Source organism: Sturnus vulgaris, chromosome 4, assembly GCF_052056855.1.
Source record: "Sturnus vulgaris isolate bStuVul1 chromosome 4, bStuVul1.hap1, whole genome shotgun sequence".
In the NCBI taxonomy this organism is placed as follows: domain Eukaryota; kingdom Metazoa; phylum Chordata; class Aves; order Passeriformes; family Sturnidae; genus Sturnus; species Sturnus vulgaris.
Genome location: NC_142246.1, coordinates 13,303,619 through 13,316,201, shown reverse-complemented (window position 1 = coordinate 13,316,201; position 12,583 = coordinate 13,303,619).

Genomic DNA, 12,583 nt, shown 5'->3' with positions numbered 1-12,583 from the left:
GGAAAAAAGTGACATCTTCTCTTAGGATCCAGTCTGCCTAAGCACAATTCCAGAAGGTATTCTAATAAGATAAATGAAATTGTTTGATTTCATATGGTCATGAACTTGCATAATTGCACGAGTGTATGGAAGCCTGGAGTTGAAGAACCACATAAATGTGAAGATCACAGTTTAGGTCTCTCCTCTGCAGCACGGGTGTAATATGGAAAATGGGCACATTTGCAGGTACTTGAAGAAGAAAGGGATTCCATTATTCTACTGTGTCATTTTTTGCCATTTTCCAGAAAGTTGTAAGAAAATGCTTCCTTTGCTTTTCCTTAGATATGGGATGACTCAACAAAACCTGAAACTCTGCTATCTTCAGCATTGTTTAAAGATATGATATAGAAGGAACATGTCAGCATGAGGAAAACAATAGATGCAGAACATAAACTGAGCACAAAAGAAAATATTTTTCTATGCCTCTTTCCAAAAGAGGCACGAAGGTACCTATTATGGAGTGCCAGCAGGTCAAAGTATTATACCTGAAGGGTGAAAAGAAGACAGAGACAGGTTCTTTCCAGTGGTGCCCAATGATGGGATAAATTAATATACAGGAGGTTCCCTCTGAACATCAAGAAAAGCTTTTTTACTGCAAGTGTGACTGAGCACTGAACGGGTTGCCCAGAGAGCTTGTGGAGTCCCCAGCCTTGCAGATACTCAAAAGCAGTCAGGACAGGGTCCTGGACAATTGTCTGCAAGCGGCTCTGCTTGAGCAGGGGATGTGGGCCAGATGACTGCCAGAGGTTCCTTCCAAATTCAAGCATTCTATGATTCTGTGACAAAAAAGAAGGAAATCTCTTTCTTAAACCTGCATTTGAAAATCTTGACTTGGTGGAGCAATCTAGAAATAATTTCCTTGCAGTCAGTGAACTACATGGGAAAAAAGATCAGAACCAGGCTGTATGTTGTTGTTCCATTGTATTAGACTGGTAATCAAGTTTAAAACAAAAAAAAATGTAAAGCAAATGCTTGAATAAATGATCAGTGCTATTTGCAAGATATTTGCATGTTTTAAAGTTTACAGATATCACTAATGCATAAAATTGGTTTCTTCTTCTAGTATCAATGGCAGTGTTGAAAGATGTGTTCTGGGAGATTATTCATCCCACCAACAAAAATACAGAACTTTCTCTGGTGCTGTTTATATCCTATGTTATTTCATACCAAAGGCACCTATTTCTATTTGAAGGACTGGGATTCCACTAGAACTAGAAATGGCACACACCTGAGCTAACAGATCAACCTTTTCTGCAGAGTATCTGTGTAGTCACCACAGATTACTTCTGCACCACTCCAGCACTGACTGAGTAATGCAGCCCAGAGACCACTGACATCCCAAGAGGACAGGTGGGATATTTAACCTATGCACTGAGACAAGAATTTAGTCCCAAATGCTGATTTCATTTTCTTGACTTTTAACTAAGCTTGTTTGACCTTCTGTGTCTAAAGAATTTGAATAAACATCTTCCCTGTAGGAGCTATATACCCTCTGCACATCTGACAGCACAGTTTTACTGCAAATGTTTCCATCTCCTTTTAAAAGCAGGTCATTTGTCTAGTTGAATCAGACTTATATAAGACACAGCTTACCGGGGTAAGCAAATGTGCATTAGCACTCTTTTATTAATGAGTTCTACACAATGGTACTCAACAATTCTTTCTGCTGTTCTCCCAGAGAACTGAAAATAGCTAATGGGTTTAAAGCAACTTTCTAACGAAGTTGCATCTCATTAATAGGGGTGGGGTTTTTTAGCTTTTATAGTGAGACTGCTTAAAAGTACACTTTAATTAACTCCAGGTAATTTCTACTTACTCTTCTCTTAATTTGATTTAGAAAGAAAGATCACATGAGCTGATGCTCACAAATCAGGAAGTTTCTTTTCTTGCAGCTTTTTAAACAAATAAACAAAAAATATATATTTTTTAAAACCCATGTCTTTCTAATAATATTTTAATTATGTGGGAATAAATATATAAATAAATAAATATTTATATGTACGATTTTTACATATGGATATATTATCCAGGCACATTTTAGTAATGAAATATACTACAGTACACACCAGGACCTGTGGACAGAAACTGCTAGAAATTGTAAATACTAGAAAATATTCTTATCAGAAACATGTAATTAGATCCATTTTTAAAAAAATCTCAGACTTTGAGTGTGAAATTAAAATAGGTTTTATCTCTGTGGGTAAAAATGTACTAGCCTTAATAACAAATATTTTAAATATAAAATACTTTTCTGCTGAAAAAATTCTAGGCAGGGGTTTAAGAAAGAAATATGGCAGACTAACGTGACAGAAATGATTCCTACAATAAAGAAAGCAAAGGAGGATCCTATAACAAAGCAATAGGTCAAGCTGAGAACTGACTGCACCTGAGAAAACGTCAATGGAAAGGAAATCACAGAAATCAAAGAGATGATAGAGTGCCAAATAAGTTAAGGCAGACATAACAGAGTCTGCCCAAGAGATTTCTTACTGAATAAATGGCTTATATTGTCTTGGGTTGCAACGCAGGATGTGACCAGGGGTGTGTATTCCATCACCATCTGTTGAAACCAGGTGGGGTAGTGATCCTTATCTCTGTGGGAGATATCCTCTGCTAATGGGCCATCTGTTAAAAACCAGGTGGGGCAGTGTCCTTTATCTATTCCATAACTCATCCTTCCTCCAGGAGATATCTTCCATTAATGGGCCATTGAGTCCCACTGCATGACTGATAAAATTACACTGGGAGATGCTCCAGTCACGGGAGAAGCCAAGCCTTTCCTACCTAGATAAAAACTGAGGTTTGGAACCCCAAAGCAGCCTGTTTCCACTGGATTCCAGGGGAAAGACCAGACCTTTCCATGTCATCACTGGACCTTCGGAAGAAAACTGCACCCTTCTACAGGAGCACTGCTTCAACTGAAGCATCTGTCATCCAGGAGGACTGCAGCCACCATTTAATGGGACTGCTACCAACACCCTGACTGACAGGGTGTCAGCTTGTATTCTCACTCTGTCAGTGTTTTCGGTTTTTTGTTGTTGTTTTTTTTGTTGCTGTTCTTTTGTTTTGTTTTTAATACTACATTTCTATTTTAATTTTCCTAGTAAAGAACTGATATTCCTATTCCCATATCTTTGCCCGAGAGCCTCTTAATTTCAAAATTATCATAATTTTGAGAGAGGGAGTTTACATTTTCAATTTCAAGACAGGGTCCTGCCTTTCTTACCAAGGCTTTCTCACCTGTCTTTCAGACCAAGACATATATGCAAACAAATGAAATCACAAGAATCAGTGGAAGAGCATGGCAGTTGACCAGGCTCTGACTTCGGGCAGGCTGCACTAGATTACAAAAGATTCCTCTCAACCTCAGCTGCTATTGATCGAAATAGGAGTTCACGTTAATGATGGTGTCCCAAACCCACAGTACTTGCAGAAAGATGACTGATAAATAAAATTGTAATTATTTTCATTATATAGTTCCCTTCATAAACCTATTTGGTGATTAGCAGGATGAATTATGAAGAGGTTGAACCTTGTATTCTCAAAAGTACGATTCAGATCATAATAAGATTTGGATAACTCGAGGCCTACCTCTGTTAAAAGTATTGGCGCTTCAGCACCCTGGATGCCCACACTCTTCTTGTGCTTTCTCCTTCCAGCATCTCTAAGATGTGCTGTCTCCTGCTCATTCCACAGCTCTGAAATTCAGCCTCTCCTCTTCAGAGGAAATGGTAACAGAAGCAGCAATTTGCAACTCTTGGGTATGTTTACCTCATTTGTCACCCTTCCTTTATTATGGCTCTGCTGCAATGTAAGGACAAAATTAGTTTCTTTGAATTGCAAAACTGGTGTAAAAGACAGATTAAACAAGTATTCTAGCACAGAATTTTTCAAACAGTAGGTCTATAAGTATGTTAAGAGATGTAAAATTTATATTAGTCAAACATAGATACCTTTTTTTTGCTGGTAGCTGCTGAGGAAGGCTCATGGTGAGTCTGTGCCACTGGTCACTTCTTTTCCTGAATTATGTGAATTGAGATGCTTCTATCTTGTCTGTAATGGAAGAACAGTAGGTGGAATGAGAGGTTTCAGGTGTCTACACAAAGACACAGAGCCTAAAAAAGGCAGCTGAATTTTAAATCTGCTCTATCTTATCAAACACTGTCTTGGAGCAAATTGGTTACTATTCATATATAAACAGCTATTTGAAAAGCCTATCTTACAATCAGTGCAATATATCTTACCCCTCTTCCACTGAGGGAGAGAAGTTGGAAGGAAGAAAATACAGAGGGAGATAAAAAAACAATCTACTTTTTCTTTTGGACAAATTTTTATTTGTCAAAAAAAACCCCACTGAAATACTTGAATTAAAATGCATTTTCTCTCTTTTTCTATACTAATCATTAAACTGAGACACATGCCCAACAGAGAAGCAAAGACAACAATGGCAGGGAAGAAAAAGACTTTTCCGGAAAAGCTGCAGGTTATTCTTGTACTGAATGCCTTTATGTATATATAAATATATTTTCAATTTGATCATGTTAGATTTTGTTTTTATGTCTTTATGTTTTTATTTTTTTTTGTTTTTAATCATGAATTTGGGATCAACCTTCTTTTCTGTCACTGAAAGAACTGAACTGGCTCATACGATATTGCTTCTCTAGGCATGCAGGAACATCCCCAATGGGGATCCCAGTAACTGCTTTCTTATACAGCAGTGCATAACCCAAGGGCACTACCACCTCTAACAACCTTTACCCTATTGAAGCTGGTACCAATCAGAATCAGATCGATACTTGAATTAGGCCAGAAAAAATCAAGTGTTACCCTAAGGGACTGAGTACAGGGCTGTTGTGGGTTTAGGCTCCTTTCCCACTACATAAAGGAAGTCTGAATGACACTAGGCCTAAGCATACAATAAAAGCTTTCATCCTGTCCAGTGTGACTGCCTTTCAGTCAGGATACTCCCACGAAACATATACTTCCACAGCCTTAGACAGGTAAGGGGCAGTCCATCTTTGTGATGGTTTTGATATTTCCAAACGAAATTTCTACCAACTACCATTCAATATTTAACAATTCTGAGGGCTGGATTCCTGCCTAATGGAGACTTTTGCAACCAGGGAGCCAAGATAATTTAGGGACCCCACCAGTGCAGCCAGATCACAGGATGCCAAGGACCTGGGGGAAAAATCAATCCCAGAAACCAGAAAGGTCTAGGCAGAATTTCACAAATAACTGTTTCTTTCAATCTCTAGCAAAATCAGTTGAAATACTCTCATCGGTCCCACAAATCATGTGCCACATGATTTGGGATAGTACTTCAGCTGAATCTATCTAAACAGTTTTCATTTCTACCTTCTAAAAAGACCCATAAAGAATTGGTGTCAGTCCTGTCCCTCCATGTCTAGGCAACCTGGATCCATCTCTGGAAAAGTCAAAGAACCAGACTGAGAAAGGTAGTGAGTTTCAATAAAGCTGTATTTTCTAGTAAACAGATAAGAGATTTGCTTTTCATTGTTTCTAACAAGTGAAATAGGGAATAAATGTTCTTCCCCCGAAGCTACTGAAATTTGAAACAAGTTCAAACAGCTTCTCTATTGAATTTACACAAACAGCAGCTCTAAGCTCATAAAGATATATCACTTTGAAGCCTACAAATATGGCTTCATTTTATTACTCTTACAATGATAATTTGGAGCAATAAATATTTTACACTGAATTTGTATTCTGTCTGCAACATGGGTCATCTAATTTCCTCGGACTTCACTCTACTTGCAACTCAGGTTTCACAACCCAGTTGGTCTGTGCCAGGAAATTCTGATGGTGCTCCTGGCAGTTACAAGCAACAAAGGCAAACACAGACCAGCCCACAATACATGAATGGCATTTGATGAAAGCCTGGATCACGCTTTCATTTTCTCTGTTAAACATACTTTGCTCTGAAAACTCAGTTGATTTCCATGGAATCACTTGCAAACTTAGGCAAAATTTGAATCATAGTGCCACAGCTGAACATTAAGGTTTAGAGGCCACCCCAGAAAAAATAAAAAAATAAAAAATTCTTTTAAAAGTAACAGTGGTCTTCAAGGAACACAGGCAGCTGGATATCATCTGGTAGGTGATGTGTCTAAAAAAGGCTACAAACCATCTGTGTATCTGGGTATGTTCTTTTTGTCTAAGGTAATCATAACCCTACTGGAGATATCACAAGAACCTTGACCATTACTTTGGTGTTAAGAGCAATGACAGCTTTTTTTAGACTTCTAGTACATTTAGTGATGTTACATTCTATATTAAATAAGTCAAAAGGCATTTTTCCTGTAGCATAAACCAAGGAGACAGATGACCACACTGGATCCCAGTCCTGGCCCTGAGCAGTCACGTGGCCGGGGGGCGGGGCCACGTGACACCCGCGGCCATCAAGTGGTGGGGCGAGGTCACGTGACACCTGTGGCAGTCACATGGCCTGGAAAGCGGGGCAATGTGACACCCGCCGTAGTTACGCAGCCCTGGAGGCAGGGCCACTTGACACTTGTGGCAGTCACATGGCCTGGAAAGTCGGGCAGCGTGACACCCCCGGCAGTCATGTGGTTGCGGGGGCAGCTCCACGTGACACCCGCAGCAGTCACGTGGCTGTCACGGGACCCTGGAGGCGGGGCCACGTGACACCTGTGGCAGTCACGTGGCCGGGGGACGAGGTGACGTGCCAGCACTGGCAAGTGGCGCCATAGCCTCACCTCTCTTTAATCCCTTTAAAGCCTGCAGTGCTGTCAGGCTCTGTCTAGGCGTGAGCTGTGTACTGCACACGTTTTGATTCCCCATTCCCTGCCCATGTCACACACTAAAGCCTGAGTAAAGACTAGCTCTCAACAATATACTTGCAGCACTAAAAGAAATATGCTTGTATTTACTACCTCATGCAGGTTTTCATTTGAGTTGCAGAGTATAAATTCAACACAAAGTTGGTTTTTCATCTAAGCACAAAAGCCAGTAGAATACAGTTCAAATAGAGTATGCAGATTAGTTCTGGCCTATTACTATTAAGTTCTCACAAGCCATGTAACTTTGGCACAACAGGGATTTGCTTCTAAAGAAAGCAATACACACAGACAAAAATATCAACCCCAATACAAACCAAACAAAAAACCAAACAAACAAACTAATCAAACAAACAAAACCAAAAAATCCATCTGGTGTAATAGATTTCATCAGGTAGCAGGTACAGGAAAAAAAAAGAGAAGTAGAACAAATGCAGGACAGTTCTTTCAATCACAGCAATGCCCTCTAAAAACTGAGATGGAAAATGTCATTCTGAAGATCACAAATATCTATCATGAATATCTTTCTCTTAAAATAACCTGAGGCCAATCATTCCTAATTTAAAGTAGCCTGAAGACTGAGCAGTAGACTAACTTTTCTTATAGAGACCTTCTGGCTATTTCTTTACATTTGTACAAGGTTGTGAGTAGAAAAAAAATTTTTTCAGCTTTCAGGCTGAAGGTATAATAAACCCAAATAATACAAGAGGCTTTTTGACATTGAGAGATGTCTGAAATTGCAAGTCTGGAAGCATAATAATGCTTGAATGGAAAGGCAACCCGTTGTTTACACTGCCTTCTCTCACTATCTTCAGTATTTTTTCTGGATTTGAAACTGCACAGCAGGGCACAGATGCATGGATTGCTGTCACCTGGTCTGAGTGAAAGGGTCTGTGTGCTGCTAGCAATTTCCCATGGATATAATAGCATTTGACATTCCCCCTCTGATTTCAAGTGGCTAAGTACCACTGAAAATATGGATCCTAACCTCTTCTCACCAGCTCCTGGCCACAAGGGAGTCTTCCCAGGGTGGCTTGCACAAAACCAACAGAAAACAATTCCCTTTGCTGATGGTGTTCTCCTGATTTAGCAAACTCAGCTGCGTAATGAATGAGTCCAGCAGCAGTAAGGTGAGGATGAGGAAAGTCATGTACCTGCCTTTTCAGCACCTGCAAGCTCTGCTGCCTTTGCAAGGCTCTGCTAGACTTAGGATGTCACCCAGAACAGAAAGGTGGGAAATCCTGTGCACTGCAACTCTGCTGGACTCACACAGCTGTTTGGGAAGATGACATTGCAAAAATTATAATTTTGTACCTATCCTCTCCTCTTTATACAGCAATACCTTACTTGAAACGGGTACCCTACATTCTCAAAGAGTCTTAATTGCTTGCAAAGCTATGACAAGTATGACACAGAACTGGAACTTGGATCTCATCCATTGCCAACTTACTACTAATCTTTTTCTTCCTTTACTTTGTTAAAACCAACATTCTTCAGATCATGTAAAAGCCATCATTCAGAGTCTTGAATCACCAAGTGATAATCTGTTTCTTATTACAAACAAACTACTGTTAGGGAAAAAAAAAGTCTTAAAAGTTTATGCTGAACTACAGAATTTTGACAGGCCTCTTTTTTACAGCAGTATAAAACTCCATGCTCAATATTCAGCTCCTGGAGTTTTCAGTACCAACCTGAGAATGTTTGACTAAAGAAAATGAATTAGAAGGCCATGGCACCTCTGCATGCTTCACAGAGATCATTTTAAATAAAAGTCTAAACTGAGCCGTGAGGCAGGGCTGTGACGAAATTTCAGACTAATCCTTTATTTATTTCTCTGGAAAAGTTCAATATTATCACTTAATTATCATTTATCCTCTCCTTTCACTGTAAGGTTCCTCTCTGCATGCTTCACTTCCACCTTGCTTTCATAAGCACATTTATACTGCAAGCTCTCACTCATTCTCTGTAGTTAAATCATCCCTGAAAATATTTTTAGGAGATTAGGCTTTTTAGATTTTCCTTGCACCTCCTTCAGTATTGTACCTAGACTAGTCTGGTCCTTCTCACACAGTTCCTTTCCATCTGCTACATTTTAGTTCTTTTCCCTGAATTTTATTGCTTAATATACTGGACCATAGGGAAGATATATGGTAGTGGTGGCTCCCAGCCTGGACTACAATATTCTATCTCCTCAATATTACTATTACTAAATGCACCATCACTGCTTCTGAGAAGTAGAGCTAGTTATCAACAGCACTGGACACCTGACAAGCAAACTCAGCTGTCAAAAAGGGTACAGATTAGCCTTTTGCATTTTAATTCATACCTTCTACCCATTCAGAATTAGTCTCATTCTCACAGTTTGTTTCCCTTTTTCAGCTGTGCCTTCTACTGTCAGCAACCAACCTGCTTTTTCCACCTCATGGACAGCTCTTCTCTTCAGATTTACTTTGCCTGTGCAACCTCTCACTTACAACCTCACACCCCCAACCATAAACCTCTATCCATACTTCCCCATCCTTTTCACTTCCTTTGCTTTTCTACTCAAAATGGTGCTTACTCATTTCTTTACACTCTTGCCCTGTTAGACACGCATTCTGAAAATTTTAGACCTGAATTAATACACCTTTTGTTTCCTGAATTTAAAATAACATTACAATATATACCTATTTATTGTATTTTAAAATTCTACACCTGAATTCTATCAGCTGACTGGATAAAACCACTAATTCCTCCCTGATTTCCCTAGAGTATTTCCTGGTGGCAAAATAGAAATCTGTAAGTCAAGAATTCTTAAGTCAAATCTGCATTACTTCAATCTGAGACATGTAAAATTTTTTGGGTAACAAGCAGTTCCAAAATAGACCGTACACAGAAAGCTCTAAGTATTTATCCAATTAAGAAATTTTCATGTCTTTTCTTTTTCAGCTACTTTCCACCTCTGCATCTCCAAAACACCCATTGTGAGAAGCACAAAGTTTGAAAGAAAGTTTTCAAATCCCTCTGATGCATACGAGAGCATGAATCCAATTCTCTCCAGGCTGCACTGGGAGCTGCTTCAGCCAGCTCCAGAGCTGAGCCAGCAGTAAAGCCACCTCCAGTGCTGGGTCAGAGGCACTGGGGTCTGTCCTGGGAGCCACACTGCTTCCAGGGAGTCACCACCTTCTCCTTCCCTGTTCTGCAGGCATCCCACCTCTCCTGTCTCCAGCACTGGTCTCTTCCCAACATGGGCCCAGTCCCCAGCTCAATCCCCAAATATCCAATCTTGGCTCTGAATCATTTACCATTTTCCCCAGCAGAGTTGTTTGTTTTTTTTTTTTTTCCTCTAAGCAGGCTCCCATTTAATTTACTCTTCGGGCAGAGCACCCTTCCTTTTGTCTGTATGGCACATGTCAGTCATTCAGGATATGCTGGAACTTTGGCTACCCCATTTTTCACATCTTCATTTTTGGACTAATGAGGGAAGCATAAATGAGTATTTGCAATGTTGCATTGATAATTTTCGTTTCTCATTCTTTTGGCTTTAAGAAGTCTCATTTCCTTTTTCTAAATTATTCATTACTGAATTAGCAGAAAAAAAAAAAAAAGTCACTGTTGACTCAGTGTCACTCTCTCTTACCACTTTACCCACAGTTGAAGAGACATTACCATCATGATGCCAAATTTGCTTTGAGGAAATTACACATTTGCTCCATAAAGAGAAATATGAAGGCAGAATACTATCACAAGGCATCCAATTTAGTAGCTTGTAACATTTGAATTTAAAAAGTAAAGATTGGATGACAATGAAAGGTATTTGAAATAGCTTAAGAACTGCACAACCAGTAGATCTTGAAACCTTATTGGCAATTGGGATTCATTATCAAAGCATTGTGAAAATGCTTCCATTGTCAATATTAAGCATCAGTATTGTACTCACTGATGAGACCCCGTGAAAAGTGAAGAAAAGTAATTAAATCTAAACTTTCTTGAGCCTAGCTGTGAGACACTGCAAGACATCACTTTGTTTAGCTTATTAAAAAGAGAAAAAGAATACTGAGAAATGACCTAATTAGAATAAGAAAGTATGTTTTTGGACAAAACATATCTTTAATCTACCTGGAAGGTGATAATATAAAGCAGTGGCTTGAAGTTACACTTAGATACCTTCAGATAAAAAGGTACACAGTTTCTTTCTGTTATTATTTTGACACCAAAGATAGTTCATGATTGGAACAATAAAGAAATGATGAATTTTTCATCTTTTGATTCTTTTATATCAAGACTGGGTATTAAACATGAAATTAGTATTATGATATCTGATCTATAGATCACATGGAAGACATAGTGATCCCTTATGACTGAGTTATGTGGGTCTATAGGAGCAGAACAACATTAAAGCTTTTTGGTTTTAACTTGTTTCCAAGACAATCAAAACCCACAGTCATGACATAAATATCAGGGATAAACAGCAAGGCTAATCACAAATGAATACATTTCTCTACTAGACTCTCGGGTTTATAATAAAACATATAGAAAGGTATAAAAATACAAAATAAAAAGACAGTGTTATTGTTTTGGGTTTTTTTAATAAACACTCTTGTGAAATGTTCTACTTCCATCTTAAAAAATTAAAGTATTTGTGCATATCTATTGGTGCTAAAGCAATTACACTGCAAGGATACAGTACACTTAAATACAGAAAATATCTTAAATGTTAAATATGCAAAACCATAAAGCTCATTTATTTAAAAATAAAATACATTTATATTTATACCGTCCTATTTTTCCTTAAGTACTTAAATTTATTTCTTGAAAACTTTTGACAAGATTCTACTTGGAGATACTCCTTTTAAAACATAATTGAGTATTCTTCATTCCTTAGATGTTCTATTACATATTTACTTTACTAATTAATTTAGCCATAAAAGAGTACGTTTATTCAAGTTTGGAGGTAAATGTTTGTAAACAAAATGACTCCACAAACACAGCTACTTCCTCTAATCCATTTGAAATTGCTGGTGACACTTTAATAAACATATCATCTTTGTTCTGCTTCCCTCAACAGAAGTCATGATTAGAAAACAGATTCAGTAATTGGTGGCTTTGCCTCCTGTTATATTATCAGCGCAGTCCAAGGCTGAAGGTAAAGGATTTAAGAAAATATACAACATGAATATTTGTGTATAGCATTAGAGCACGATGTTGGTTTTTGGAGCAGTAACTGTGACCCAACATTCCCACAGCCTGGCACTCAAGGAGTGAAAGAGGTGTGAGCAGGGCACAGCCCACGGTTAAATATTGCCCCTGCTGAGAGGATCGAGAATGTGTCATCACCTGATAAACAACACTGGTCAATGGATGAGGAGACTGAGGTACCAAACCACGTTTTTCCTCAGTCTACAATGGCAACCACTCTTCCATCATGGATGGACAGCAGTACAACCAAATACTTCCCACTGGAAGTACAGAGCAGATTTGTGACCACTTGAAGAACCTAAGCATTCACAACTTTGTGGAACCTGATGAGATACATCCCAGAGTACTGACAGAATAGTTGGAACGACATCACTTTAGGCAAAAAACTTAAGACCTGTGTATAACCAGTGCTAATAGGCTTTCTTTAGGAACACCCTACCCCTGTCAGATCTGTTAAACTACAAAGAATTGATCAAAATCAATTGAGAATTTATATATTTTTAAAAATTATTTAAGCCTATTAGTTATTATTTTGCTCAGAAATC